The following is a 12,979-nucleotide window of genomic DNA, read 5'->3' on the forward strand; positions in this document are numbered from 1 at the left end:
GACACCGAGGCGACCAGCGCCGCGCCCACTGGTTGGGTGCACGGAGGCGGGACGGGAGCCTTGAACCAGGCGGCCATCGACGTCCAGGCCAAGCTCCGAGCCGAAGCCGACGCCCTCAAGCGGTGCAACGAGGCATTTCTGAACTTGCGAGCAGCCATCCGAGTAAGCTTCTCTCTTCTTTTATTTTTGATCTTCTTGTTTCTTGGAAGGGGCGCGCGAGCGCACCCACTGGGTGTAGTCCCAAAGTTTTGGGCCGGCTGCTGAGCAGGCGGTCCGGAACTTTAACTTGCGAGCATCAAGAGCTAACTCCTTCTGACATCCCTATTGCAGGATTACCACAACCTTCACGCGGCCACCTTGAACTCCGGAGTCCGGGAGCTGGACAAGCAGACTGCCAACTTGTCCGAGAGACGGAGTAAGTTTTCGCTTCCTTTCTCTGCGGGGGCGCACTGGCGCACCCGCGGGATGTAGTCCCCAAGATTCAGGCCGACTACTGACCAGTCGGGTTGGATCTTACCAGTAACTGTATTTCTCTTGTTGACTGTTGATAACCTCTTTCTCTGTGGGGGCACGATAGCGCACCCGCGGGCTATACTCCCCGAGATTCAGGCCGACTACTGAGCAATCGGGCCAGATCTCCCCGGCAACTGCATCCCTTCTCTATTGATTGATTGACGTCCTTTCTTCTTTTCTCTTTGCAGAGGCCAACGCCGCCTTGCAGCAGTAGCTAGGCGAAGCCAACACCGTGCTGTGTGGTAAGGAGGCAGAGTGCAGCAAACTGGCCGAGGAGGGTGACCGTATGGTCACGTAGCTCGCGGAGCAGGCTGAGTGTCTCAAGACGGCCCAGAAGGAGGCAAAGCCGAAGGAGACCGACCTCCTCGCTGAGTTTGATATCGAGCGCTCGCCTGGGCCAACAAGGAGGCATAAATGACTGCCTGCTTCAGCATCATTGAGGACTTGGTCGATGGTAAGCCTCTTCTTTTTTCTTTCTTTCTTTGAGTCGCCGCCCCTATTCATGCCGACCGCTGACTTCTAATCTCCGGCTTCCTCGTCGTTCATCCAAACAGACTTCTTCCCGGGCCACTCCGTCGCCACGAACCAGGCCACTGAGGCTCATCATCAGGAGCGGAGGGCGGAAGGCGTGCAGATTGCCGTCGACGCCCCCCGGACCCTCAAGAGCAGCTCCTCAGCATGCAGGCCCGCCTTCGGCTGGCTCACCAGATGTTGCGCCGTCTTCGGCGCATCGGGGTCCAGGCGGTCTCTGCCCTCTGGGCAAGTATGCAAGCCCCGCGCACTCCAAGTCGGACTGCCGACTGGCTGGAGGTGGCGACCGGTCGCCTGGAGGCCTGGAAGGGCTCCGCGGCCCGGGTTGGAGCGCGTCGAGCTCTGGAATTCGTCAAGGCATGGTACCCTGGGCTAAATCTAGCCCAGCTGACCACGTTTTGGCTAGAGGCGCAGGAGGAGCTGGTGGCGGTGGAGGGCGACCTTGTCCAGCGAGCGGCGGTGATCGTCGACTACACCGACACCAGCGTCTTTGTCCCGGAGGTGGTTGACGAGGGTGCTGAGGCGCCGCTGGAGTGGCTCGGGCTGAACCGGGAGGACAGTGAGGACTCGGCCGAGGTGACCGATTCCAGCGATGAGGGGGAGCAGGCGAAGGATGAGGAAAGTGAGGAGGACGCACCGAAGGTCGGAGCGGATGGCCAGCCTCAACCTGACCGTGCCTCGAGGAACGACCCGTGCTCAAGTGCGTCGACTGCTGCTGGAGGCGGCTAGGCAGAGACCAACCAGCCGCCCGTTCCACTGACTGCCACCGCCGACTCTACCGTCCGGCCGTCCACTGCTTCGACCGGTGCCCCCGACTCCACCATCCAGCCAGAATCCTCTGCTGCCCCAACTAGCGCCGCCGACTACACCGTCCAGCCGGAACCTTCTGCCGCTCCTTAGGCTGTTGTTTTTTATTTTTCCGCTCATTAGTCTCGACAAACTTTGATTATATTTGCACAATTCCACCCGCGGGGTGTATATCAAACTCTGTTGAATGCTGGCCAATGGGCCTTTTGCTATGTAAATATCCTTTGTTGCAAATTATGCTTTGTTTGTCGGCTTCTGACTTTTCTTATTTTCTGCTCCTTGATTTTTTCCTTTGCCACCCTCCCTTAGCTTCCCTCTTGCCAGCCAAACAGCCGCTTTGCGGACTGCGGCTGGGTTGAGTACTTAGCTACTTGTGGGAGGGCAAGTACTTAGCCATTTGGAGTGTCGGCAAGGTAAGCAGAAGCCGGCGGGCCGGCTGCTCAGCAGCCAGCCGAAAAGGCGGGATGCCAGCCCCGGCTATATGCACATTTTTCCTTAGCCATTTTTCATGTGGGCATTGTTTTGCAACCCCTTCCCACCGTACAGTCGCTCTGCAAGCTGAGGATTCTGACAGGAGAAGTTTCTTGGTGCCGACACACTACTTGTACGACTACAGGAGGCGACATATAGCAGAAGGCAGCGAGCCTCTGGGCCGACTGGTCGAACCCGGTGCCAGGCGGAATAATAAAACAACACATTCATAGGCATAGCACTTATGATATAGATAAAAGGGGGTAGTCCCCAAGTTCTTCTCGGGGGACCCAGAGTCTTCGTACTTTATACAAAAGGTAGCATGATACATACTACTTTTAACTGTAAAATCTTCGGAGGAGGTTTGCGTTCCATGGCCTCCCCGTCTCCTTGCCTGAGTCATCTCTTTTGCGTGCTCTGGGCTTCTGAGCGTCGATCAGGTAGTAGGAACCGTTGCCCATCACTTTCCTGACGATGAAAGGGACTTCCCAAGGTGCCGAGAGCTTGTGCTGGCCGGCTATTCGCTGGATCAGTCGGAGCACAAGGTCTCCCTCTTGGAAGGATCTTGGCTTCACCTTGCAGTTGTAGTATCGGCACAGACTCTGCTGGTAGATGGCGGACCGGCTGAGTGCCAACAGCCGGCCCTCTTCCAGCAGATCGACACCGTCTTCTCGTGCCTCCTTGGCGTCCACCTCGGTGTACATGGTGACTCGTGGGGAGTAGAATTCTATGTCCGTCGGGATGACAACTTCAACACCGTAGACGAGGAAGAAGGGCGTGAAGCCGGTCGACTTGTTCAAAGTTGTGCGCAGGCTCCAGAGGACGGCCGGCAGCTCATCGAGCCAGCAGCTGGCCGAACGCTCTAGAGGCTCGACCAGTTGGGGCTTGATGCCAGACAGAATGAGGCCGTTTGCTCGCTCCACTTGGCCGTTTGACTGCAGATGGGCAACGGACGCTAAGTACAGTTGGATGCCCTGTGACGCACAGTAACGAGCCAAGGCTCCTTTGGCAAAGTTTGTGCCATTGTCGGTGATGATGTTGTGTGGTATGCCGTACCGAGTGGTGATGTCGGCGATGAAAGTCACGGCAGTCGTCCCATTCAGCTTCTTGATTGGCTTTGCTTCTATCCACTTGGTGAACTTGTCCACAGCGACAAGCAAATGAGTCATGCCGCCATGAGCTATCTTGAATGGCCCCACCATGTCCAGCCCCCAAACAGCGAAGGGCCAAGCAATGGGAATTGTCTTGAGCGCAGAAGTTGGCAAGTGTGGCTTGGAATGGAACTTCTAGCACCCTTTACACTTCTGGACCAACTCCTTGGCGTCTCCTAGAGCAGTCGGCCAGAAGAAACCATGGCGGAAAACTTTGGTAACAAGTGATCTTGAAGCCGCGTGGTGACCACATTAGCCTTTGTGGATATCTTTGAGGATTGCTTGACCCTCGTCCGGCTCCACGCAGCACTGGTACACACCAGTGAAACCACGCCGCACTAGTTCTTTGTTGACTATGGTGTATGCTGCTGCCCACCGTTGCACTTGTCGGGCTAGGATCTCATCAGTCGGTAGCTCTTTGTTCACCAGAAAGTTGAGGATGGGTTGAGCCCATGAAGGTGCTGCTATTTCTTCAACTGCCACGACTGTAACTTGTACAAGGGCGGTTGGGCCTGGAGGCGACAGGTTGGAGTTGGCTGCTGCCTGTTGAGCTGAAGAAGTCCCCAGGCCGATTGCTGCAGTCCCCGGGCCGAGTGCGACGCTGTCGTCCCCGGGCCGCCTGCCGAAGTCCCCGCACCGGCTTCTGGGGCCCTCAAGTCAGATCCGACTGCTTCAGGAGGACCCAAAGCGAAGATGCAGTCGAACTCTGGTGATGTCTTGACAGACGGCTTGAGGAGGTGCTGTAGGGCGACGCTGGCTGGTATTGCTTGCCGGGTGGAGCCGATCCGTGCCAGGGCATCTGCTTGCTCGTTGTTGTTTCTTGGCACATGGAGAAACTCGCACCCTTCAAAGTATCCACTGAGTTGCTGTGCGAGGAAGCGGTAGCTTGCCATGTTTGCATCCTTGGTATCCTAGTCGCCAGAGGACTACTGGACCACCAAGTCAGAGTCACCATAACACAGGATCCGGCGAATGCCGAGTTCCTTGGCAAGCCGGAGCCCATGTATGAGTGCCTGGTATTCAGCTACGTTGTTGGAGGCGGCAAAGTGGATTTGCAGCACATACCTAAGCTTGTCGCCTTTGGGAGAGGTGAAGACGGTGCCGACTCCCAGACCGGTGCGCATCTTTGAACCATCAAAGTGCATCCGCCAATGGGTGAAGTCTGGCGCTGGTGGCAGGTACTAGGTCTCAGCCCAGTCGACGAGGAAGTCGGCCAGCACTTGTGACTTGATGGTGGTACGAGGCTGGTAGTAGATGGTGTAGGGGGCCAGATCAATGGCCCATTTGGCCACTCGGCCTGAGGCATCTCGGCTTCCAATGATCTCAGCAAGCGGAGCAGTGCAGACAATAGTAATTGGGTGCTCTTGAAAGTAAGGCTTCAGCTTCTTGGCGGCAAAGTGCACACCATAGCACATCTTCTGATGGTGGGGGTAGTTTTTCTTGGAGGCAGACAACACTTCACTTAAGTAATACACCGGCCTCTGGACCGGCAATGCTCTGCCCTCCTCCTTGTGTTCCACCACTATGACTGTGCTGACCACCCGACTGGTGGCGGCAATGTAGAGGAGCATGGGCTCTTTTTCAGTCGGAGCCGCCAAGATAGGCGGGGTGGTCAACATCTTCTTGAGCTGGAGAAAAACTTCATCCGCCTTGTCGTTCCACTCAAAAAAAAGTGGTCTTCTTCAGGTACAGGGGAAGGGCCTGCTCGCCCAGCCGACTGGGTAAACGGCTGATTGATGCCAGGCATCCGGTGAACTTCTGCACGTCCAGCAGTTGGGTGGGCACCTCCATATTCTCAATGGCCTTGATCTTCACAGGGTTGCACTCTATGCCGCGCTCGGAGACCAGGAAGCCGAGAAGCTGGCCGGCTGGTACTCCAAAGACGCATTTCTCTGGGTTGAGCTTGATCTGAAATCGGTCCATGTTTTCAAATGTCTCCTTGAGGTCTTCCTGCAGTGTGCCATGCTTCTCCATCTTCACCACCACATCGTCCACATAAACGTGGGCGTTTCTGCCGAGTTGCTTGAGGAGACACTTCTGCATGCAACACTGAAACGTGGCGCCGGCATTTTGCAAGCCGAACATCATGGTCTGGTAGCAGAAGGCTCCGAATGGCGTGATGAAGGCGGTCTTCAGCCTCTCGGTCGGGTTCAGCTTGATCTGATGGTACCCTGAGTACGCATCCAGGAAACTCAATAGCTCACATCCGGCTGTGGAGTCTATCACTTGGTCAATTCTTGGCAAGGCAAAGGGATCTTTGGGGCAAGCTTTGTTGAGGCTCGTATAATCAATACACATGTGCCACTGCTTATTCTTCTTCAGCACAAGAACTGGGTTGGCCAACCATTCTAGAAATAATACTTCCATGATGAAGCCGGTTGCTAGAAGCCGAGCTATCTCGTCTCCGACAACTCTTTTCTTTTCTTATGGCAGGCGGCGCATGGGCTGCCTGACCGGCTTGGCGTCAGGTCAGACATGTAACTTGTGCTCGACGAAATCCGTCGGAACACCCGGCATGTCTTTGGGAGACCATGCAAAGATGTCCCGATTCTCACGGAGGAAATCGACGAGCTTGCTTTCCTATTTGCTGTCAAGGTTTGCACCTATGACATCGTGCCTCACCGGGTGCTCCGGATCCAAGGGTATCTTCTTTGTTTCCTTCGCCGGTCTGAACGAGCCCTCAACTTCCGACTCCTCGGGGATGGCTGACATTTTCGGCTTCTTGCCTGCCATCGCCACAACCCGGTCAAGGAGTCGCTTTTCAGCTGCAATCACAAGGGACTCGGCCAGCCGGCTGCTGTCTGTAGTGCAGGCAGACGACTTCTTGTAGTCTCCGACTATGGTCAGGATTCCCTTGGCAGTCGACATCTTCATCTTGAGGTAAGCATAGTGGGGGATCGCCATGAACTTGGCCAGAGCAGGCCGGCCAAGTAGCGCATGGTAGGGGCTCTCAAGGTCCACCACTTCAAACCAAACTGGCTCTCGACGGAAGTGATTCTTGTCTCCAAAGAGAACATCAATCTGGGTCTTGCCGATTGGTGAGCAGGAAAGGCCAGGGACTATGCCATGAAATACATTCCGACTGGGGTGAAGCTGTTTCTGCTTGATTCCCAATTTCTCCATTGTGTAATGGTACAGGATATTGATGCTGCTGCTGCCATCTATCAGGACTTGGAGAAGCGAGTTGCCCGCCTCTCTGTTGCAAAGGTGGCATCTAAGACCAGGGCATAAGATCCAGGGGAGGGCATCACCTCCGGGTGGTCGGCCCTGCTCCAACTAATGGGCTTCTCGGACCAATGCATAAACTCCGGAGTATCTGATGCCACTGCTTGTACTTCTTGCTGTTGCTGCTGTCTGTTGCGTCTATCGTCAGCCACACTGGTGAACACAATGTAGGCTCTGTGCTCCTCTGGATAGTCATCTTGTATGGCGCTGACTGGCCAAGCCGCCGGCTGCTGGGGTGGAGGAGGAGGCGGGCCGGCAGGAGGAGGAGGCAGGAGTCCATCTCCCTTGGCGATTCTGGTGAGCCAATGGCACTTCCGAGTGGTGTGGTTGGATGGCTTTGCACCACTGTGGAACTTGCAGGGTGCATCAAGAGCCTGCTTGTATGAGAAGGCGGGCAACCAATAGGGCTTGCCGCCCTTCTGACGCTTGGGCGGAGGCTGCCCTTCCGGCTGCTGGTCTTCGACTGTCGCCACCTGCCGGGTGGTGGAAGCCGGCTGCGTGGCCTTGCACTTGTTGTCGCTTGGTTGCTGTCGCTGACTGCTGTCGCCAGCTGGAGTCTGAGGAGCCTGAGGAGCCACCTTGCCGGATGCATCAACTAGGATCAACGCCTTCATGGAGGAATCAGCCGTGGCGTGCTTGTCGGTGATGATCAGTAGTTTGTCGAGAGTCGCAGGCTCATCGCAGAGAACTCGGTGCTTGAGGACGGTGCCTTCTCGGCACTGGGCGGTGAAGTATTCGATGGCCAGCACCTCGTGCATGCCTTCGCAGGAGTTGCGCAGCTCGGCCCAGCGCGTGAGATAGTCGCGAGTCGATTCGCTGGGCCCTTGGACGCACAAGGAGAGCTGACAGGGCTTGGGAGGACGCTTGTACGTGCTGGTGAAGTTGCGGATGAAGTCTTCAGTGAAATCAACCAAGTTGTTGATTCTGCGGGGCTTCAGGCTGTTAAGCCACGTCCGGCCTGTGCCCTGCAGCATGAGCGGGATGTACTTTACAGCAACGCGCTTGTTGCCGTTTGCTATGCTGACGGCCGTGGAGTAGTCGACCAACCAGTCCTCCGGCTTCACAGAGCCGGTATACTTGGGCGTATCTCTTGGGAGCGTGAACCCTTTAGGGAAGGGCTCATCTCGGATTCATGGGCTGAAACAAGGCAGACCCAATGCATCCTTTTCTTCTAGCGCCAGGGATCGGTCGAGGTGGTCGATCCGATGGCGGCTGTCGTTCTCTCCGACTCCTTCTCGGCGGCCAAGGCGGTCGCCGAGTGTCGGGTGCGCGACAGGCGGCGAAGTGGGGTGCCTTTCTCCACGAGGCGGAGGGGGAGGCGGGTCGCCTCGCCGCTCTCCACTGCTCGAGGGCGGCCGTCTGCGTCACGCTTGATGGAGAGGTGAGTCCGAATGCGGCTGGCTGCCGGCTCATTGCCTCTTCTTCCACGGGCGCCACCAGTCGGCGTCCGGGATGTCGTGCCAAGATCTTGGCAAAGGGGCGGTTGGTCGTTCCGCCGAACGGGCACTTCGGCGTGGCAGCCGGCTTCGTGCTGCTCGGCGGCCGCCTCAAGGAGCTGCTAGACTCGCTCCGTCATGTGGCGATGCTCGTCACCCTCGTACTTGTCCAGCTCATCTGTCACCGCCTGGGCGGCCCAGATGTTCTCTGCAGGCGTGGTGTAAACGGGACGATCCATCCCAAACATGCTGGCGATGGTCGCGCCGCGCTGTCGGATCGAGCCGAGGCGGGTAGGCCCCTCAGGAGCCGGCGTGCCACCAACAGCTCGGTCCATCTCGCGTTGGTAGGCTTCCGAGAGGTGCCGCATGCTGGCCAGTCGGTGGGCGCTCTCGACGAGCTGGTCGCGGCGTGCTTCCAGTGTCTCAGCGTCTGCGTCTTCTGGAATGGGCGCTGACAAGTCCCGCAGCGCCGCATCGAGTGGGTCTCGGATGCCTCCATCTGAGTGCTCACCACTGTTGATGACAAGCACCTCCGTGATGGTGCTCCCGCCGCTGTGCTCGCGAGGAGGTGGCTCATCGTAGACCACCACGTTGGTGGGGAACGCATCAAGCGACACCGTGTCGGAGTCGACGATCATCGGGTTGGTGGAGCCAACAGATTCCAAGTCCACAGCAAGCTTGCTGGTGATGTGAAGCTGGTCGAGGAGGCTGATGAGGCAGCTCTCGGGGCAGTTGGTGCCCGCGTCGGAGGCAGGCTCATCGGAGAGGCGGACCTCGCCAACAAGGTCGGCGAGGCAGCTCCCGCGCAGGCGATCTCCATGTCGTGCAGCGCATCGAGGCTGACACCATCAGGCGTGCTGGGCTGGCTGCACTCGCCGGGAAGGAACAAGGTTCCTGTCCAGAACAGGTCTCCGGATGACGGTGCACCTCGCCCCTCGGTGGGCACCAAATGTCGGCGGTTGGGTGCGACATATGCCAACGGATGGCTTATCATGGTGGGAGCGAGTAGAACGTCACGCGTGTCTGGAAGCGGGATGAGGCGTAGACACGAACGCCGGCGCACTTTACCCAGGTTCGGGGCTCTTCTAGGAGATAACACCCCTAGTCCTGCTTTGCGGGGTCTCCGCATGATCACTAAGGCACTAGTGGATATAATGGTGCTCCTTGAGTTGTATGCTAGAGGCAGAAGGAGGTAGGGCTAGCTCTCTTCTTCCTCTAAGGTGGAAGCTAGTTCTAACAGGGTGGGAACCCTTTGCATGGGTGCCTTGGGGAGTTTATATAGGCCTACTCCCTAGGGTACAATGGTAATCTGGCCAGGTGCTGGGCCCGGCTGTCAGTGTCTCTGGTCGCCGGCTTCTCCGCCGGCAGCTGGGGCCCGCCGCCTAGTGGGCCCCACAGACTGGTCTGGTACAGAGCCGACAGGCCGCTCCCACTACTGGCGGGTCTGGTTGGTGGCTTCTTACTGTAGTTGTGATGCTATTGACGCATGCTTGGTCAGTGGAGCGTGGCTACAGTCCCGCCGCCCGGTGGGAGATCCCTGTAGCCACACCACGTCTTATCTGGTTGATGGTGCACGTGCCTCGAGGGAGGGACTGACCGCTTGCCGGAAGCTGGCCTCCCTCGGGTCCGGCTGGTCCGGTCTCCTCCGTCTTTCGGGCTCTCACTGCCTGGTAGGGCCTGCCGCCTGTTGGCCGTACCGACAGACCGTCGTGGGAACAGGGCTTCGCCTGTCAGGAGTGACGTCAAGGGGGGAGTGGCAACAGTGCCGCGCCGTGCGAAGATCCCCGCCTATACGGGGCACTGTAGCCATGCCAAGCCCAGGATTCGGGGGTGAGGGGCTACACTGTAGCCTCACCCAGTCTTGTCCTCTTGATGAGGGGCGCAGACTCTGAGGGTGCCGGGTGGCCGCCTGCTAGAAGCCGGCCTCTCCGGAGGCCGTCTGCTAGGAGTCGGCATGTCTTGGTGCCATCTGCTGGTGCATAGCCGTCTTCGGGCAGCCGGCCGTTGAGCCAGCCGGCCACCGGAAGGCGGCGCTTTATTCTGAAGTTTTGTGGGGCGAAGCCGGCCCAAAGTCTTTAAAGGCTCAGGGGCTCGGGTGAGGCTACCCGTGTCCCATTACTCCGACAGTGGGATTTGGCCGGACTGCACGTGCATGTTTGGCATGATAAGAAGCAATAAATCAAAACATACCGGAAGTATTATAGTGTTCGGACACTTACGACTTAGCCAGGGGCTTGTCCCTGAGTAACCACTCCTCGCCGCTACAGGTGGCTGTGGTGGAGTGGTCCGGAAGGAAGGTCTTTCCCTTCTTGGATGCTTCAGCCTCCCCCTGCGGGGCGGCCTTTCTCTTCTTCTCCCCCTGGTTGGGGGAGGGATTTCCTCTTCCTCCTCCTCGTTTTCGTTGGAGGAGCGCACCTCGGTGTCTTCGGACGATGAGTCCGATACAACCTTGCGCTGGAGACCTTTCCTAGTCCCTGCGGCCTTCTTCTCCGACACCTCATAGGGTACCGGAAATAGCATCTTCGTTAAGAGAGGCGATGTTGGATCTTCGGCTAGTGGAGCCGGACAGTCAATCCGCTCCGCTATCGCTACCCAGTCCTATTAAATTGGCATGGAGGCTTAGATTCCTCCTGCAAACATGCTGGGGAATGGCATATCTTTGCAAAATATAAAAACTTACCGGATTGGCGGGGCGCTTTGCGCTGAGTCCGCGATCTTCGGCTATGGGCGGTGGTACCTCGGTGGCCTTGAACAGCACCTTCCAGACGTCTTCGTGCATCGTGTCGAAGAGCTCTCGCAGCGTCTGGTGTTCGGTCGGGTCGAACTCCCACATATTGAAAGCCCGTCTCTGACACGGAAGGATCCGGCGTTTGAGCATGACCTGGACCATGTTGACAAGCTTGATTTTCTTGCCTATCATATTTTTGACGTAGGTGTGAAGTCCGGTCAGGTCCACCGATGAGCCCCATGCTAAGCCCTTCTCTTTCCTGGAGGTGAGCCGCATGGGGATGCCGGATTGAAATTCGGGGGCGGCCGCCCAGTTGGTGTCGCGCGGCTCGGTGATGTAGAACCACCCCGATTGCCACCCCTTCACGGTCTCCACAAAGGAGCCTTCGGGCCAGGTGACATTGGGCATATTGCCCACCATGGCGCCTCCGCACTCCGCTTGCTGGCCAACCACTACCTTTGGCTTCACGTTGAAGGTCTTCAGCCATAGGCCGAAGTGGGGTGTAATGCAGAGGAAGACCTCGCACACGACGATAAACGTCGAGATCTTGACGATGAAATTGGGGGCTAGATCATGGAAGTCCAGCCCGTAGTAGAACATAAGTCCGCGGACGAATGGGTGCAGGGGGAATCCCAGTCCATGGACGAAGTGAGAGAGGAATATTACCCTCTCCTGGGGTTTCGTGGTAGGGATGATTTGCCCCTCAGCCGGAAGCCGGTGCGTGATGTTTGCGGACAGGTATCCGGCCTCCCAAAGCTTCATGATGTCCTCCTCCATGACAGAGGAGGCCACCCAGTTGCCTCCCGCTCCGGACATGCTTGGAATGGCTTTACGAAGAAGGTGAGAACTTGGGTGCTGGAGCTCGAGCAGGGGAGAATGGATGAGCAGAGGAAGAACAAGGTGTGGGTGAAAAAGGGGAACCCTTATCTCTTTATAAAGGCGGTAGAAACCATGCGCCTCCCCACTTGCCCTGTAAACTCGCTTATTCCCCAAGCGTCGTGTTGATGGCGCGGTTGGGTTACCCACACCCGTATTGATGAGAATCCCGTGATAAGGGGACACGATCCCTGCTATGACAAGACGTGCCAATGAAACCGCCTCACAAGATGTGCAGTAGCAGGTTGAGAAAAACGGTTCGAATAATGACTAGGCTGCGGCATGATGTCACGCTATGAAAGGTTGTCAGCAGATTAGATTTGTGGAATATTGTGCTCTCTATGGTGGTATGTGGAATTTATTTTGCAGAGCCGGACACGATTCATGTGTTCAAAATCTACCTTGGAGTATTCGGAGAAGGAACCCGCCTTGAAATGCCGAAGACAATTTGCGCTCCGGACTCATCGTCATTGAAGCCTGGTTCTGGGGCTACTGAGGGAGTCCTGGATTAGGGGGTACTCAGACAGCCGGACTATGTACTTATGCCGGACTGTTGGACTATGAAGATACAAGATTGAAGACTTCGTCTCGTATCCGGGTGGGACTCTCCGTTGCGTGGAAGGCAAGCTTGGAAATTCGGATATCTAGATTTCCTTCTCTGTAACCGACTCTGTGTAACCCTAGCCCCCTCCGGTGTCTATATAAACCGGAGGGTTTAGTCCGTAGGACAAGAACAACAATCAGAATCATAGTCTAGCTTCTAGGGTTTAGCCTCTACGATCTCGTGGTAGATCAACTCTTGTAATACTCATATCATCAAGATCAATCAAGCAGGAAGTAGGGTATTACCTCCATAGAGAGGTCCCGAACCTGGGTAAACATTGTGTCCCCCGCCTCCTGTTACCATTAGCCTTAGACTCACAGTTCGGGACCCCCTACCCGAGATTCGCCGGTTTTGACACCGACAGTCGCAGCTAAGCCCCCGAGTGGGAGGATTGCTCTCCGCTCGAAATGTTTTTTAACTTAGGCGAGTACGGGGTCATAGCTAAGCCTCCGAGTGGGAGGATTGCTCTCCACTCGAAATGTTTTTTTAACTTAGGCGAGTACGAGGTCGCAGCTAAGCCCCCGAGTGGGAGGATTGCTCTCCACTCGGAATGTTTTTTTAACTTAGGCGAGTACGGGGTCGCAGCTAAGCCCCTGAGTGGGAGGATTGCTCTCCACTCGGAATGTTTTTTTAACTT

The sequence above is a fragment of the Triticum dicoccoides genome, chromosome 6B (genome assembly GCF_002162155.2).
Source record: "Triticum dicoccoides isolate Atlit2015 ecotype Zavitan chromosome 6B, WEW_v2.0, whole genome shotgun sequence".
NCBI lineage: Eukaryota > Viridiplantae > Streptophyta > Magnoliopsida > Poales > Poaceae > Triticum > Triticum dicoccoides.